Below are 13,422 nucleotides of genomic sequence, written 5' to 3'. Positions count from 1 at the left end.
AAAGAAAAAAAAAAAGGACCAGATTTGGGTCACTGGCCGTGGTTTACTGGCACCTGACCTAAATCATTCATGGGTGCATCATAGATTTTTAACAAATACCTGTTTCCTTCTCCATGAAGTAAGCTGACTGGATCGTACTTAACAGAATGGCAGCCCTTTAAAGGGAATGATGGTTTCAAAAACCTTCTAAGACTTTCTCCTTAGTCATCAAATCTCACAGCTGGCTCCAACTGTCCATTACAGTGGAAGCAGCAGGTCTGTTAAAAAAAAAAAAAAAAAAAACCTGTGTCTCAGTTTTTCTCTTCCATAAAATGGTGATAAATGTTTTCTTTATGTTTTATAAGCCAGTCAGGCTAATGGTGGTAAGTGGTAATTGTATTAGAATAAAGCGAGAAGGAGAAAAAACTGTATTTAAAAAAAATCATTTACAAAATATATATCTGATAAAAGCCCTATATCTAGGTTTTGTAAAGAACTCTCAGGGGATTGGCTGTGGGTGGTGCTGCAGATAAGCTCCTGTGTGGCGACAGCAGGAGACTTTGTCCTGACGTTTCATGCCATTGTGTGGGTACAGCCTACCAAGAGGCCAGAAGGCAGAACTTCCACTGACTATGAATCTGTGAATAAGTGCATGGAAGGTATTTGTAAAATATATGAACAGCATCTGAAACAGCCCCTCTATCCCATATGATATCAGTCAGTTGTTTGATTTTATTGATGACCTGGCAGACCTCAGCTGCCTTATTTACCGAGCTGATACCCAGATATACCAGCCTTATAACAAAGACTGGATCAAAGAGATCTACCTGCTCCTTTGTGGACAGGTCAAACAGGCTGGGAAATAGTTTGAATATGGAAGCATTAGGGAGATGGGGGTGGGCTTGGAGCACAGGTGTGTGCAGCGTGCTGTAGTGGAAGTTTTGTATTATAGTAATCCTGTTTCCTAGGTCTTCCCAGGGGGCACTAGTGGTAAAGAACCTGCCTGCCAATGCAGGAGACACAAGAGACATGGGTTCAACCCTTGGTTAGGAAGATTTCCCTGGAGGAGGGCATGGCAACCCACTCCAGTATTCTTGCCTGGAGAATCCCATGGACAGGATACCCTGGCGGTCTACAGCCTGTAGGGTCAGAAAGAGTTGGACACAACTGAAGCAACTTAGCACAGATGCAATCCTGTTTCAATTTTGGTAAACCTTAGCTAGGCTTGAATTTATTAGATAAAATGTGATGATCTTGTTCAATCTGAAACCACTTTTGCCCCTTCCCCCCTTCTTTTTACTTAAACATTTTTATGATGATTTAGATGGAAATTGGTTTTTGTCAGTTAATGTTGGTTCCAGTCTCTCAAACTGTTCATACTTGCTTTATAATATTCACTGTACTAACCCTTATTCAAACTGAGGTGAAGGTGGTGGCACAATTTATTTATGTCCTCCAGATAAAGTCTTAGTGAAAAACAAATGCTCTTTAGTCATATATATATATATATATGACTCTCAAAACAATAAAAAGAAAATAATTTAAAAAGTAGGCAAAATATTTGAACAAACACATCATCAAATAAGATATAAAGAAGCACATGAAAAGGTGTTCAATGTCATAAATCTTAGAGGAATGCAAATAGAAATCTCAATGAGATACTGACACACCTTGATCAGAATAGCTAAAATTCAAAACAAACACACAAAACCGAACCAGAAAAGCAAACATTATCAACTGTTAAAAATCTGAGAACTGAAGCTCCCACAACCTTGCTGATGGGATTGGAAAATGGTACAGCCATTTTGGAAAATAGTTTGCCAATTTCTAAGCTAAACATGCGCATGTCTGTGCTCAGTCACTCAGTAGTGTCTGACTCTTTGCAAGACCCTATGGTCTGTAGTCTGCCAGGCTCCTCTGTCCATGAGATTTTCACAGCAAGAATACTGGAGTGGATTGGCATTTCCTCCTCCAGGGGATCTTCCCTGACCCAGGGATCAAACCTACATCTCTCGTATCGGCAAGAGGATTCTTTACCACTGAGCCACCTGGGAATCCCAAAGTTAAACATACACTTACCATATAACCCAGTAAATACCCTAGATGTGTACCTGAGAAATAAAAACCTATGCTTCCACAAAAATCAGTATGTGAATGGTTGTGGTGACTTTTTTCATAATGCCTCCAACTAGAAATAGCCTGTCTATCAACTTGTGAATGGATAAAACTGTGGTATAGCCACACAACTGAAAACTAGTTAACAATAAAAATGAAGGAACTACTGATTCACACAATAATGTGGATGAAACACAAATGCATTCTGCTAAGTAAAAGAAATCATATTCAACAGGCTGAATATTATATAATTTCATTTATACGACATCCTGGAAAAAGCAGAATTACAGAGACAGAAATTAGATCAGCAGTTTCCAGGAACTGCAGTTCGAAGAAGGGTGGATTAAAAAAAGTGGCAGAAATGTTTTAGTTCTTGACTGTGGTGGTGGTTAACATAACTGTATGCATTTGTCCAAACTCATATAACTGCTTCCTCCCCCAGACTGTGATTTTATTTTATCAGAATGTAATTGCTTCACCATTCAATATCATGGTAATTCAAGTCTATGCCCCAACCAGTAATGCTGAAGAAGCTGAAGTTGAACAGTTCTATGAAAACCTACAAGATGTTCTAGAACTAACACCCAAAAAAGATGTCCATTTCATTATAGGGAACTGGAATGCAAAAGTAGGAAGTCAAGAAACACCTGGGGTAAGGGGCAAATTTGGCCTTGGAATATGGAATGAAGCAGGGCAAAGGCTAATAGACTTTTGCCAAGAGAACACAGTGGTAAAAACACCCTCTTCCAACAACACAAGAGAAGACTCTACACATGGACAACACCAGATGGCCAACACCAAAATCAGATTGATTATATTCTTTGCAGCCAAAGATGGAGAAGCTCTAAATAACCAGCAAAAACAAGACCAGGAACTGACTGTGGCTCAATCATGAAATTCTTATTGCCAAATTCAGACTGAAATTGAAGAAAGTAGGGAAAACCACTAAACCATTCAGGTATGACCTAAATCAAATCCCTTATGATTATACAGTGGAAGTGAGAAAGAGATTTAAGGGACCAGATCTGATAGAGTACCTGATGAACTGTGGATTGAGGTTTGTGACATTGTACAGGAGACAGGGAGCAAGACTATCCCTAAGAAAAAGAAATGAAAAAAAGCAAAATGGCTGTCTGAGGAGGCCTTACAAACAGCTGTGAAAAGAGGAGAAGCCAAAATCAAAGGAGAAAAGGAAAGATATAGCCATTTGAATGCAAAGATTCAAAGAATAGCAAGGAGAGATAAGAAAGCCTTCTTCAGTGATCAGTGCAAAGAAATAGAGGAAAACAATAGAATGGCAAAGACTAGAGATCTCTTCAAGAAAATTAGAGACACAAAGGGAATATTTCATGCAAAAATGGGCTCAATAAAGGACAGAAATGGTATGGAACTAACAGAAGCAGAAGATATTAAGAAGAGGTGGCAAGAATAGACAGAAGAACTGTACAAAAAAGATCTTCACAACCCAGATAATCATGAAGGTGTGATCACTGACCTAGAGCCAGACATCCTGGAATGTGAAGTCAAGCGGGCCTTAGGAAGCATCACTGCAAACAAAGCTAGTGGAGGTGATGGAATTCCAGTTGAGCTATTTCAAATCCTGAACGATGATGCTGTGAAAGTGCTGCACTCAATATGCCAGCAAATTTGGAAAACTCAGCAGTGGCCACAGGACTGGAAAAGGTCAGTTTTCATTCCTATCCCAAAGAAAGGCAATGCCAAAGAATGCTCAAACTACCACACACTTGCACTCATTCCACATGCTAGTAAAGTAGTGTTTAAAATTCTCCAAGCCAGGCTTCAGTGATACATGAACCGTGAACTTCCAGATGTTCATGTTGATTTTAGAAAAGGCAGAGGAACCAGAGATCAAATTGCCAACATCTGATGGATCATTGAAAAAGCAAGAGAGTTCCAGAAAACATCTATTTCTGCTTTATTGACTATGCCAAAGCCTTTGACTGTGTGGATCACAATAAACTGTGGAAAATTCTGAAAGAGATGGGAATACCAGACCAACTGACCTGACTCTTGAGAAATCTGTATGCATGTCAGGAAGCAACAGTTAGAACTGGACATGGAACAACAGACTGGTCCAAATAGGAAAAGGGGTATGGCAAGGCTGTATATGGTCACCCTGCTTATTTAACTTATATGCAGAGTACATCATGAGAATTACTGTGCTGGAGGAAGCACAAGCTGGAATCAAAATTTCCGGGAGAAATATCAATAACCTCAGATATGCAGATGACACCACCCTTATGGCAGAAAGTGAAGAACTAAAGAACCTCCTGATGAAAGTGAAAGAGGAGAGTGAAAAAGTTGGCTTAAAGCTCAACATTCAGAAAACAAAGATCATAGCATCTGGTCCCATCACTTCGTGGCAAATAGATGGGGAAACAGTGGAAACAGTCTCAGACTTTATTTTTTGGGGCTCCAAAATCACTGCAGATGGTGATTGCAGCCATGAAATTAAAAGACACTTACTCCTTGGAAGGAAAGTTATGACCAACCTAGATAGCATACTGAAAAGCAGAGATATTACTTTTCCAACAAAGGTTAGTGTAGTCAAGGCTATGGTTTTTCCAGTGGTCATGTATGGACATGAGAGTTAGACTGTGAAGAAAGCTGAGTGCTGAAGAACTGATGCTTTTGAACTGTGGTGTTGAAGAAGACTCTTGAAAGTCTCTTGGAGTGCAAGGAGATCCAACCAGTCCATCCTAAAGGAGACCAGTCCTGGGTGTTCATTGGAAGGAATGATGCTGAGGCTGAAACTCCAATACTTTGGCCACCTCATGCAAAGAGTTGACTTATTGGAAAAGACCCTGATGCTGGGAGGGATTAGGGGCAGGAGGAGAAGGCGATGACAGAGGATGAGATTGTTGGATGGCATCACCGATTCAACGCACATGGGTTTGGATGGACTCCGGGAGTTGGTGATGGACAGAGAGGCCTGGCATGCTGCGGTTCATGGGATTGCAAAGAGTCAGAAATGACTGAGTGACAAATGAACTGAACTGAGACAGCATATTAAAAAGCAGAGACATTACTTTGCCAACAAAGGTCTGTCTGGTCAAGGCTATGGTTTTTCCAGTATTCATTTATGGATATGAGACTTGGACTATAAAGAAAGCTAAGCGTTGAAGAATTGATGCTTTTGAACTGTTGTGTTGGAGAAGACTCTTGAGAGTCCCTTGGACTGCAAGGAGATGCAACCAGTCCATCCTAAAGGAGATCAGTCCTGAGTGTTCATTGGAAGGACTGATGTTGAAGCTGAAACTCCAATATTTTGGCCACCTCATGCGAAGAACTGACTCATTTGAAAAGACCCTGATGTTGGGAAAGATTGAAGGCAGGAGGAGAAGGAGATGACATAGGATGAGATGGTTGGATGGCATCACCAACTCAAGGGCCATGCATTTGGGTGAACTCCAGGAGTTGGTGATGGACAGCAAGGCCTGGTGTGCTGCAACCCATGGGGTCTCAAAGAGTCAGACACGACTGAGCAACTGAACTGAACTGAATTGCTTTACATTGTTGTGTCAGTTTCTGCTGTAGCATGACATGAATCAGCTCTGTGTATATCTATATCCCCTCTCTCTTCCCACTGCCTTCCCCACCTTCTGAATCACCACAGAGCACTGAGTTGAGCTCCCTGTGCTATGCAGCAGCTTCCCACTAGCTATCTATTTTACACATGGTAGTTTATATATGTCATTTCCAATCTTCCAATTCATCCCACCCTCTCCTTCCCCTCCCCATGTCCACATGTCTGTACTCTACCTCTGCTTCTGTTTTCCTGCCCTGCAAATAGGTTCATTTGTACCATATTTCTAGATTCCACAGATATGCATTAATACACAATATTTGCTTTTCTCTTTCTGACTTACTTCAGTCTGTATGACAGACTTTAGTTCCATCCACATCTATACAAATGACCTTATTTCATTCCTTTTAGTGGCTGAGTAAATGCCATTATATATATGTACATCTTCTTTATCCATTCTCTGTGTTTGGATGTTCAGGTTTTTTATTGAGTTTAGCTCAATAACCTGACTTTAGTAAGAAAAAATAAGCATCCATCACATAGGGAAGGTTCACTGGTAAGCCTTAGATTTCAGGCAGTAATGTGTCACAGGTCATGTCAGGAATAGGTGAAAGGGGTATTAGGTCCGGGTGACCTGGAGATTGCAAACCATAAATCTGATTGTTTCTTCTGGAAGGCCATTCATCTGCTCTCTTCTTCCTCTGTCTTTCCTGTTCCCCACTCAGTGGTCCTCAGTTCCAGCTCTGCAGAACACCTCCAGTGTGTCCTTCTACTCCAATACTCCGCCAGAATATGGGCCATGTGGAAGAGAGGCCTCCCCATATCAGCCCCCACCCCCAGCAAGCACACCTTTGTGTTTGGGAGAGGAAGACTAGACTACAGGTAGAGCCAGTCATTATGCTGGTTTCTGGCTGGTGTGGGCATGTAAATAGAAGGAAGCCAGTGCAGGAAATTACAGAAATCATGAGCTCTTGTTCTGTCCAGGCCAAGTTTAATCAGGAGGGCTCAGCTTATATTTGGGCTATATTTTGTAGCCCTCAGGAATGATCTGAACTAAAGTCAATGAACATCTCTATTTCCAATTGAATTGCTGTCTTGGTATGATTGGCGAGCCTCTGAACAAGGAGTGTGGGTGTGCAAGGATGGACTCTGAACAGCCTTGGGGATCCCACCTCTATCTCAAGGATCCTGGGGAAGCTATGCTGAGACTGGAATTCAGGTCTTTCACAGGATGCCTGGTTAATAATTGGGCTTCCCAGGTAGCGCTAGTGGTAAAGAACCTGCTTGTAAAACAGGAGACATAAGAGATGCAGATTTGATCCCTGGGTTGGGAAGATCAACTGGAGGAGGGTATGGCATCCCACCCCAATATTCTTGCCTGGAGAATCCCATGAACAGAGGAGCCTGGCAGGCTACAGTCCATAGGGTCACACAGAGTTTTTTATATATATATATATGAATCACTGAATTTTAAATCAACTCAATCACTTGTTAACTGAATCACTAAATTGACTATAACTTCAGTTATAAAAATAAAAAATTATAAAGGAGCCTCAAGACATAGCCCTGCTGCCTTGCAGCATAGAGATTAAGAGCAGAGTTCTCACCCAGACTGGCTGAGTTTCTGCTGTTTCTCTGTCTCTTACCACTCACAGCAACACAAACCCTCTAAACAAACCTTTGAGCCTCGGTTTTCCCATTTCTAAATGGGAATGCTAGCAGTATCTATCTTGAATTGTTATGAGAATTAAACACGGATTGAAAAACTGAAAGCTCTTAGAATGTTATTTAGCTTATGGTAGACAGATGAGAAAAGACAGATTCATTGCTATTTGCTGGTCAAATTCTATTCAGCCCTGACTTTGGAAGGGAAATCTGATGTAAGCAGCACTTTCTGGAAGGCAGCAGGAGATGGGACATATGTGGGAAATGCATCCTGTGTGATATCCGTCACAGGCTGCAGGAGGCCAGTTATGGGGAACATGACACCTACTGATTTCTGTCATCAGTCACCAGAGTTGGTGCTCCCTTGAGCTCCCTTGCCCATAAGAGACCACTTCTAGGAAGGGTGGCAGAAGGCAGGTTGAAAGGGTGTCTGACAATGAGGACTGTCCCATCCTTTCTCCAAGGCTCCCCGCTGCCCAAATGCAGCTATCTCATATTTATTTCCATGGCTCTGGTTTTCTGATACAAGCCTGGCCTTTTGAGAAACTGAAGATCCCTGACGCAGTGAATGTGATTTAGGATCCAACTCACAGTTCCCACCTCGTGCTGAAGATGTTACAAATCGTCCCTGGAGGCAGGATGTCTCCATATTGAAAACGAGAACACAGCAGTGCAGGAACAATCAACAAGGCCAAACACCGTCTCCTGACCTTTACATCAGTAGTGGGTAGCTCGGTTCTGAATTAATGAAGGATTATCATTTCAGGCCAAGCACCACACCTCCCACCTCCATCCCCAGCTGTTCAGTGCCATCATCTTCTGCCTTGTGTGTTTCTACTCTGGAAAACTGCCAACACTCTCCAGCCCTCCAGCCCTATACTGGTTTTACTGGTTTTTCTCATTGTCAGGTGGAGTCTCTACTCAACAGTACTTTTCTTTTTTTTTAATGTTTTATGTGGACCATTTTTAAAGTCTTTATTGAATTTGTTACAATATTGTTTCTGGTTTATGTTTTGGTTTTGAGGCTGCAAGCCATGTGGAATCTTAATTTCCAAGCCAGAGATCAAACCCACATCCCCTGCATTGGAACGTGAAGTCTTAACCACTGGACCACAACAGAAGTCCCTCAACAAAGCTTCTCATTTCAATTCCTTCTGGCCAGTATTGCTGAGACAGAGTGCTAAGGCTCTAATTTGGTCTAATTTGCTGATGCTATTCAGCATTTCCTCTCTGATTATGGCTCTCCTACACCCCACAGATTTCTTAGCTTTTCTATTAATACCTTTGCAGCTCACCCTCTTCTGCAACACACTCCAGCTCTTAAGGAGCTGTGCTGGGAAAGCGGTCAGAGTGATCCTCACCAAACTTGACCTTGCTTGACTGCTCCATCAGTCTTTCCCAAAGCAGAGTATCACTCACACTGGAAAATTCCCTCTGTTTACCCCACAACCCCCTCCAGCTACTGCTCTGTTCTTTTCCTTTACTCCAGTGACAAAGTTTTGTAAAATTCATATTTATTAGCTGCCTCTGACTGCTCATTTTCCGTTCATACATCAGCCCCCTTCAGCTGATTTTCTGCAATTGCTTTCACTTACTCGCCTCTAATCCAGGACACAAATGACCTCCATGTTGACAAGTCTGCTGGAGACTTTCCTGTTTGATTTTACTGGAACATTTAGCACTGTTGATGACGCCTCTTCCTTAAAACTCTCTTCTCTTGATCTCTTTGGATGCCATGCTCTCCTAGATTTTTCTTTCACATTTTTTTACTCAATTGCAGCCTCCTTTGCTGCCATGACTTCCCAGGACCTTGAGGAGAACTGCTATGACTCCTTCTTTTCTCTCTCTTCCTGCCTATCTCATCTGTTCTCCCTGTTGCAAATGCTCTCTGGGTATTCAGTTCAGTTCAGTTACTCAGTCATGTCTGACTTTTTCTCTGGGTACTGGCAACTTCCAAATTCATATCTCCAAAGTAAACCACATGTCAGAGCTTCAGTCTTGTATATTTAATTGTCTACTTAACATCTCTATTTGGTTTTTTTAATTTAAAACCTTAAAAAATTATTTTACTGAAGTATAATTGATTTACAATGTTATGTTAGTTTCTTCTGTACAGCAAAGAAATTTATATATATATATATATATACATTCTTTTTCATATTTTTTCCATTCTGGTTTATCACAAGATATTGAATATATTTCTCTGTGCTATACAGTAGGGCCTTGTTGTTTATTTATTCTATATACACTAGTTTGCATCTAATAATCACAGACTCTCAATCCATCCCCCTCATGTCTCTTTTCCTCCTTTGCAACCAACCACAAATCTATTCTCTATGTCTATGAGTCTGTTTCTGTTGAATAGATAAGTCCATTTGTCATATTTTAGATTCCACATACAAGTGATATCATATGATATTTGACTTTCTAACTTCACTCAGTATGATAATCTCTAGTTGCATGCATGTTGCTGTAAATTGCATTATTTCACACTTCTTTATGGCCAAACAGTATTCCATCACATGTATGTACCATATTTTCTTTATCTGTTTATCTGTCAATGGGCATTTAGTTTATTTCCAAGTCTTGGCTATTATAAATAGTGCTGCTCTGAACATAGGTGTGTATATATCTTTTTTAATTATAGTTTTGTCTGGGTATATGCCCATGAGTGGGATTGCTGGGTTATATGGAAACTATTTTTAAATTTTTGAGGAGCCTCCATACAGCTTTCCATAATGGCCACACCAACTTACATTCCCACCAATAGTGTAGTGGGGGTCCCACATCCTCTCTGGCATTTGTTATCTGCAGATTTTTTGGTGATGACATCTCTGTTTGGATTTTTGACTTGTTTAGGCTTAACATGTCTGACACTGAGCTCTTGATAACCCTCTCTACTAGTTCCTTCTCCAGTCCTCCCCATGCCAGAAACATAAGGGTCAGTCTCGATTGCTCTTTCTTATCTCCCAGATGTAATCCATCAATGTGCATGCATGCATGCTAAGTCATTTCAGTCATATTTGACTCTTTGAGATCCCATGGACTGTAGCCCACAAGGGTTTTCTGTCCATGGGATTTTCCAGGCAAGAATACTGGAGTGGGTTGCCATTTCCTCCTCCAGGGCATCTTCCCAACCCATGGATAAAATCCAAGTCTCTTTTGTCTCCTTCATTGGCAGGCAGGTTCTTTACCGCTAGTGCCACCTGGGAAGCCAAGTGTTCTCAATTTTATTTCTAAAATAGATCTTGGAAACCTCAACTCCTTTCCTCTCTATGATGTAATCATCATTGGCCAAAACCATATCAATATCCTTCCAACTGGTCTTCCAAAATTCTCTACAGATGCCATCAAATCCATCCCTCACATTAGAAGAATCCACTGGAAACACCAATCATCTTCTCTATTGCAAGGCTGATAAAACCTACCCACAGAAGCATGGTTCTGATCTCATTCATTCCCCGCACTCATATACACAAAATGTTTAAGCGATGGCCTACCCCTTTGCCTTCCTTTCATTTTCTCTTTTTATTAGATTCCTAGAATATTTCCACATATTGGAACCCCATACTTTTTATGCTGCATGGCTGCATGCCCACTGGAAAATCTAGCCTAGTAACCAAAATTAGGTGATGTGCTATCAGGGTTGGGTCCGAACATGTCTTTTCATTGTTCTTCTCAGTACATTTTTGGGTTCCAGCTTAGAGTCAGATGTTAATCCTACATCATTTATTAGTTCACTCTGGAGAATTAAATGGCAACCCACTCCAGTGTTCTTGCCTGGAGAATCCTGTGGATGGAGGGGCCTGGTGGGCTGCTGTCCATGGCATCGCAAAGAGTCGGACATGACTGAAGAGAATTAGCATGCATACATGCATTGGGGAAGGAAATGGCAACCCACTCCAGTATTCTTGCCTGGAGAATCCCAGGGACAGAGGAGCCTGGTGGGCTGCCATCTATGGGGTCACACAGAGTCAGACATGACTGAAGAAACTTAGCAGCAGCAGCAGCATGGAGAATTAATTGTTTGAAGAAAAGCTGAGAGCCATGGAACGGTGTATAAGCAGCTGTCGCTATCAACTTTGAGGAGCATGTAGAAAGCTCCAACTCTATCCCAAACCACTCTCCCAGTGACTTGCATCCAACACCTGGGGTTATCTTAATAGAGCCGCTCATTTAACATTGTCTTCAGTGGAAAGAATAAAAGTTGATTTACCAGTCAATAGTAATTCCAAACGGAATGCATGGGGCTTTATTTTAAAAAGACATCTAGGTGGGAAGACTTAATAAAAGGAAGGAAAGAGCTACTTGCCACAGGCTGGCCAACCTGGAGATGAGACAGGACAGCACTAAAAGCTCAAGGTCACTCTGTGCAAATGGCAGGTGGAGAAGAGCTGGCTGAAGTGGGCAGTGGGCACCTTCCCAGTGTTGCCAAAGGCTCTAAAGGCTTATCTTTCAGTCACAGGTTTTCTTTTCTCCTTGGTTCTCACCAGCCTGTGATTCTGTCTGCTCCAGTAGACAGTAATCTCCTAATGAACTAAGATGCTTCCTCACCATTGTCCCCTCAGCACCTCTTATACCCAGCACACAGTAGTTCCTCATTAAATATGGTCTGCATTCAAGGAAGAAGAGTTGCTGTGTGTTACTCTGGGAGTGGACAGGGGCAGTGAAATTGGAGATACAGGGTTATAAATGGGCAACATCACCAACCACAGATTCCTCTGGAATTTCTTTGTGTCTGGTCCTGTCAGACATTGGAGGAAATTCAAGAGTTAAATAAAATACCCTACCCCTTGATCTAATCGAGGACTTCTAAGTAGAAATGAAGTAAGTATAACAGGGTGCACAGTAAGAATTCTGAGAGAGAAGAATAAACGAGCTGGAAATATGTCTACAACAAAGACGGCACCTAACAATTTCAGACAGAAGCCAGGAGAAAATGTCATTTTGGAAAAAGATGAGCAAACAACCTACACAAAGACAGAAAGGTAGAACCCAGTGTAGCTCATCTTTGAGTCAATGAGGGGCCCACCTGGGAAATCTGAATGGAATCAGGACTCAGAGGCTGGGAAAATAAGCAGGTTTGCTGGGGATGCAAATCAGGGTGGGTCTAAATCATCAGGCCCCAGGGGTCTGGGTGTATAGGGGTAAGTTAAAGACCTAAAGCAAGATGCTGGAAGAACTATGTTGGGATCTGGGCTGTCACTTCAGTTTCATGCTCCTTCTCAGTACCTTCATTGTATCCAACTCTTTGTGACCCCACGGACTGTAAACCACCAGGCTCCTCTGTTCACGGGATTTCCCAGCAAGGATGGGTAGCTATTTCCTTTTCCAGGGGAATCTTCCAAATTTATTAAAACAAGGATCTCTCACACCCTTCTCAGCTTCTGATTTCTCAGAGACTCAACTGGGAACCCGTGTACCCAGGAACTGTTCCAGAAGCACGGTTTCTATGAACTCTAATGTGCAAAATGGAGAAGAGAGAGACTGACCAGACTCCTTGGAAAACTCCTTGGAAAAGCCTCTGATTATAATCCTCCCTCAACAGTGTTGGGGGGTGGGGGGTGGGATTGCATGAGAGCAGTGAGCCTGCAGGACAAAAGTCCTGAGTCTTGGATAGGGTCCCATCACTTCATAGGCTGTGTGACTTTGTACAAGTGACTTCTGTTCCCCAAATGCCAGTTTTCCATCTGAAAAAGGGGCTATGGATATCTGTTTCCAAAGTTGAAAGCATTTGATGGGAGAGCATCCCTGGAAATGCACACCTGGGTGATCAGCAGAGACTCTGTGCCCAGTAACTACGCTGAGCTTCCAGGCTGTCATCGAACCAAGATCGCATCAGGCAACCACAGTGGCAACCTCACTCCCAGGTGGAGTTGAGGATGGCTGAGTCCCTTCGCCAGGGCTCAGCCCCTGGAGCCAGACCCCCTCATTAATGCCTTTAGTGTTCATTTCCGCTCTGTTGAGTCCACTGTCAGTGACACTGCAACCTTCCTACGCAGGGGCCTCCAGTCACGTGGCCATGAGAGAACTGGAAACAGTGATTAATAAAAACCCAGGACCTCTGCCCTTCTGGGGAGGGTGCTGTCTCCTCAGCATGAATATGCATAGACCCC

The 13,422-nt window shown here is 42.3% G+C and overlaps 1 pseudogene; it reads left to right on the top strand.

Annotated features, from left to right (window-relative positions):
• The first annotated feature begins 356 nt into the window (after positions 1–356).
• On the top strand, positions 357–845 carry LOC129650971 (enhancer of rudimentary homolog; annotated as a pseudogene).
• Positions 846–13,422: the final 12,577 nt, after the last annotated feature.

The sequence above is a fragment of the Bubalus kerabau genome, chromosome 4 (assembly GCF_029407905.1).
Source record: "Bubalus kerabau isolate K-KA32 ecotype Philippines breed swamp buffalo chromosome 4, PCC_UOA_SB_1v2, whole genome shotgun sequence".
In the NCBI taxonomy this organism is placed as follows: domain Eukaryota; kingdom Metazoa; phylum Chordata; class Mammalia; order Artiodactyla; family Bovidae; genus Bubalus; species Bubalus kerabau.
The sequence above is the reverse complement of the archived record's forward strand: the minus strand, read 5'-3'. Positions and strand labels throughout refer to the sequence as shown.